At 43.8% G+C, this 5315-nt stretch overlaps 1 long non-coding RNA gene across 1 annotated transcript; it reads left to right on the forward strand.

The window, feature by feature from the left end:
• Positions 1-582: 582 nt before the first annotated feature.
• Positions 583-5315, forward strand: LOC113932199. The gene is made up of 3 exons (XR_003522982.2): positions 583-861; positions 3031-3157; positions 3890-5315. It is a non-coding gene; the product is annotated as an uncharacterized LOC113932199 (long non-coding RNA).

The following is a 5315-nucleotide window of genomic DNA, read 5'->3' on the forward strand; positions in this document are numbered from 1 at the left end:
ACGCTGGGCTTGCCTGTGCCCTCTGAGAAAGTGACTGACCAATTTATGAAATTAAAAGTGGGGGGAAGGTCAGGTTCCTGGGGTGCCCATGTGGGAAGGGTCGAGTCTTACTGGACGGACTGGTTGAGGTGTAAGTTTCAGATCACACAGAGCTGTTTCGTTTCCAGATACATCTTCCGCCTGGAACAAGGGTGGGGACCCAGTGAACCAGGCAGGCTTGTCAGGCCAGAGCTGTCCCTCAAAGAGCAGTCTGTCTACTTGCTGGAGACTACAGATGCTGTGTCACTCAGACCCCACTCCGTCCAGAACCGCAGTGTCACACGCACCTCGGAGGGGAAGTGAAAGCTAAGAGAAGGTACAAAATGGGTGGTTTCCACCCACCCCCAAGATAGTAAATGTTTGGCACCAACATTAACCTTTTGCTGGAAGGGTGTCTCAACTGAGTTTATGTTAATTGCCACCAACTGACTGGCATCCTACTGACGCCAAACAGAATTTATCTCCCCTCCTTTCGTCATATGTGATGGGTCTCTGTTAGGGTCTTTGGAGACCTTAAACACGGGTTCTGGGGTGTGAGTCTGCTTGGTGCACGTGCTCCGGGCTGGGGGGCTGGCCTCTTAAAATCCAGTGGGTGTGGGGCCGGGGCCCTCTGCTGGGGTCATCTCTGAATCCTATTAGTTCTTTGAAATCATTAAAACCGTGTGTGGCTCATGAGAGTCTTGGCACTGCATTAACACAACTTCTACAGTCCTGGAAGGAAGTATTCAGTTCTCCGGGAACAGTCCTGCTCCAACGGCCTCGGCTCCACCCAGACACTGAGAACCTCTTCTTAGCTGAGGTCGAGCAGGAACAGAAATCGGGGTAAGGGGTGACTTTCATTTCTTTAGACTTTTGACTCAGAAGAGAAAATGTGATATCAGGGTTTGGTTTATTTTGATTTGGTTTTTTTTTGGAATTCTTCTGACAAGGGGATCTAATCTTTGAACCTGACTTTCTTTCTAGGGATATTAACAAGGGAAGGAGTTTTATAGCACAATTTATGACATCTGGATGTTTTAATTTTACTATTAGAGGATCTTAGGGTACCCTTAAATCTCACTGTAGAACCTCTGAACAGCTTACTGGACTGAATTTGGGATGGAAAATGTAATTAGAAGCAAATTGTCACCCTGGGATGCCAAATGACATTGGTGTTATTTAATTAACATTTTCCCCCCTGTGTCTTGGGGAAAATTGCCCAGCACTGCCCAGCAGTGGTGCCAGGAGGATACACACAGGAGCAGAGCTGGTTCTGGTGAAGCATTTGTGAGCACAGCCATCAACTTTCAGGAACATCCCATAGCTGCTGTCAGAGACACAAAGAGAAATGAGATAGGATCCCTAAAAACCTGCAAAGCATTACACCAGTTCTTAGAGAAAAGGGCAACAAATGTGATAAAAATTGTGCTTGCTTCATAAAATGACTCACAAACTACATTACCTTTTTCAAATATTTGCAGGCGTTTGTGTCAATTGGCATTATGTCTTTCAAAATACTTGGTAGAATTGCCAGCAACGCACTCTGGGCCTGGAATTTTCTTTGTTGAAAGTTTTAAACCAATTAATTAATTAGTTAATTACAGCACTGGTCATGTGTTCTTTCTCTCCTGGTGTCTTTTTCAGTTTATTTTTCAATATTTCTTCCTGGAAAAAAGTATTAATTTTTCTGGGAACTGTCCATTTCGTCTAATTTTCTTTTTTACTAAAATGATGTATTATCTTATTTTAATTTTTAATAGGTTCAGAATATATAATCATGGCGTGTTCTTCATTGCAGATATTGGTTATCGGTGCCTTCTCTCTTCTTTTGTCCTGATCAGCCAACCATGTGTGGGACCTGTCTCTCATTACTTGTTCGGATGGTGACTCATGGTGTCGTTTCCTTGTGAGCCTGTCTTTGTATGCTTACTGCATTTGGAAATTAATTTATAGAATTAACTTGAAGCCTAAGTTGATTTAATTTTTTCCCAAGCATATTTAGTTGCTAAAAATCTATTTTGGAAAAGTCAGTGTTCTGGAGGCTGTCTGGAGGCACTAGCAGTACAAGATCATCTTTTTAAAAAATATTTTATGTATTTATTAGAAAGAGAGAGAGAGAGAGAGAGACAGAGCATGAGTGGGGGTTACAGGGGCAGAGGGAGAAGCAGACTTCCTTCTGAGCAGGGAGCCTGACACAGACCTAGGTCCCAAGACCCCAGGATCACCACCTGAGCTGAAGGCAAATGCTTAACCCATTGAGCCACCCAGGTGCCCCAGTACAAGATCATCTTAACCCACATCCAAGCATGGTGGCCTTCCAGCCACCAAATGAGCTGAAGCCAGGCACCCATTTGTAGGAGGGGTAGCTTACTTCCAGTTCACCATTTACTTGGGCAGTGGGGCCTTTTGAGGTCCCAACCCAAAAGGGAGGGTGGTTCCCAGAGGCTCACAGACACTAGATTTTGATTTTTGTTGCCAGCCTTACAAGGCTACCTCAATTTCAACTCAGCCCCTTACCAGCATTTCCCCATAGGCTTTCCACCTCCTCCCCATATTGCCACAGGGCATAACGGCCTCCAAAGCTTTTTGCATTCTGATCTTTATCCCAGATCCCTATAGCTAGCTGAAAGGACTTTTTTTGGAATTGTACCTCTGAAAGGTAACACCACTGAGATGAAGCATCTTTAATCTGGAGACCCAATTCTTTTTCTTTTTTAATTTTTTATTGTTATGTTAATCACCATACATCATTAGTTTTTGATGTAGTGTTCCATGATTCATTGTTTGTGCATAACACCCAGTGCTCCACGCAGAACGTGCCCTCTTTAATACCCATCACCAGGCTAACCCATGCCCCCAACCCCCTCCCCTCTAGAAACCTCAGTTTGTTTTTCAGAGTCCATCGTCTCTCATGGTTCGTCTCCCCCTCTGACTTACTCCCCTTCATTCTTCCCCTCCTGCTATCTTCTTCTTCTTCTTTTTTCTTAACATATATTGCATTATTTGTTTCAGAAGTACTGATCTGTGATTCAACAGTCTTGCACAATTCACAGCGTGGAGACCCAATTCTTATTCACCTTCTGGTAAATGGAGCCACCAGACTCTGCCCCACTTTCACTTCTGCGTGAAGCTGGACTTGGTAAGTCTTGAAGCCAAGCAAAGTTTCTCTGGGTTACTCAGGACTTTGTGGTTTCAAAATTCATCTGTTAGCCAGCCAGCCAGCCCTGCTAACTCAGCACCAAGCACCCTGGAGCCCAGAGATGTCAAGATTCTCAGCACAGCCCAGGCTGATGTGCTCCTGCTGGTACCCTGTCTTGAGTTGAGCTTTCCGCACCTCCCCAGTGTGAGCCAAGAAGCATGAATCAAAAATCATCTTCCATGCACACGCAAGCTCATCTTCCCCGACAGCCTCCGTGCAGACTGCTGTGGTGTTCCACTTCTCCCCAAACGTCCGAGTGTGCACTTGATCCCCAGTACTTGCTTCCAAACTGCCCTCCTCTGCAGCGGTCTCAGTGTTGGCTGAGGCTGGGCTGGTACGTTTCAGTCCATTCTAAGATTCTGTTTCCAAATAAAATTTTATGAATAGCCCTTTTACTTATAGTCCTTGGTGAAGACATCCTGGCAGCTTTGCCCAGTCCAGTGTGCACAGGGACATGGCCATCCTTTCTGTGGTGGCTGTGGCCCAGGGACAGGCTGCCCTGAAAGTCACACACTCTGCTTCTGTTTCCTGGGGCTCATGACTAACTACTAAGATGACTAACAACACTCATTCATATTTTTTGAAACAACCCCTTCCCACCCTTCCATCATGCTATCAGAGTCTAGAGTTTAAGTAATAAAATTAAAAAATCTTTTTTTTCCTATTATTTAGCAGTTGCTTATTTAAGCAACAAAATTTCAGCCACATCTGCCATCTTCCAGTAATTCGCCAAAATGACCAACACAAAGGGAAAGAGGAGAGGCACCTGCTATAGCCTCTCTAAGCCTCTCAGAAAATGTGGAGTCGTTCCTTTGGCCACATAAGTGCAAATCCACAAGAAAGGTAACACTGTGGCAGATCTGGAAGAGTCTGTGTGTCACCCAGCATGCTGTGCGCATCATTGTAAACACACAAGTTAAGGGCAGGTTTCCTGCCAAGAGAATTAATGTGCCCAATGAGTGTATTAAGCACTCAAAATGCCGAGCTAGCTTCCTGAGGCGTGTGAAGGAAAATGATCAGAAAGAGAAGGAAGCTGAAGAGAAAGGTACTCGGGTACTTGGTTCCATTCGAGTTAATCTGTCCCACCCAGAGATGCACCCTGTGAGAACCATGGAAAGGAGCCTGAGCAGCGGGAACCCATTCCCTACGGATTCATGGCCTGATAACTGTAAAAAAAAAAAAAAAAAAAAAAAAAAGAGACCTCAAGACTATAAAACCGTTTCTCTTTGTTGAGTAGAAGTGTGGTGTCCCCTCCCCCAAAGAAATATTTAAAGCAAACTTTGGTTGTGTCCTAATTCATTGGGTGATGTCTTCACTCAAATTTAGTGTTTTTTTTTTTTCTTGCTGAAAGATGTGGTTTATTGTGCAACAGAATATATTCAACTGGTGAGGGAACTGCCAGATATTACTTATAAAATATCTATAGTAGTTTGAAAATAGTCCCTCTAAATCACCAAGAGAAAAGAATTTTAAAAATAAACAACAGATTATTTGCTCTAAGTCAGGCTCAGAGAAAACTGAGTACTCATAATTGTGTCCTGTCTTAAACAGCTGTGTTTTAAGCATAAGGACCTTGCCTTTGAAGCCTGATACTTAAAAATAGATTGTTTACAGCACCCTGGTTCCTACTAAAATGTTTTCCCTGACATTTCCTTTTACTGTTTTCATACATGGCCCTCTAGCGACTGGGAAACATGTTTTATTGGAACTGCTCTTTCTGGCCCTGTTCATTTGTACTTGCTTTTGCTTGAAATACCTGTACTTTCTTTGTTCAGTAGGTGAATCCCTGCCTGTCCTTTGTCCAACCTGAGTGTCCAGGTGAACCTTCCCTGACCCAAGTATTTTTAGGAGAAATGAAAGTGCTTGGAATCAGAGGAGAGAGCTTACTCCTGCTTTGGGATGCAGAATAAAATCCCTTCTATCTCTTCCCCTGTCGTGGGGACACGGCAGGCATGTTTGTTTTTCTTGTGGGTTTTATAATTTTTAAAAAGTTCTGTCTTCCCCATGAGACCTGAGGTTAGAGACTGTGTTTTAGTAAACTTCACACTCCTAGGGACTGGCACACAGTGAGCATTTAAAAAATGCACTTTGAATTAAG

The sequence above is a fragment of the Zalophus californianus genome, chromosome 10 (genome assembly GCF_009762305.2).
Source record: "Zalophus californianus isolate mZalCal1 chromosome 10, mZalCal1.pri.v2, whole genome shotgun sequence".
Taxonomy (NCBI): Eukaryota; Metazoa; Chordata; class Mammalia; order Carnivora; family Otariidae; genus Zalophus; species Zalophus californianus.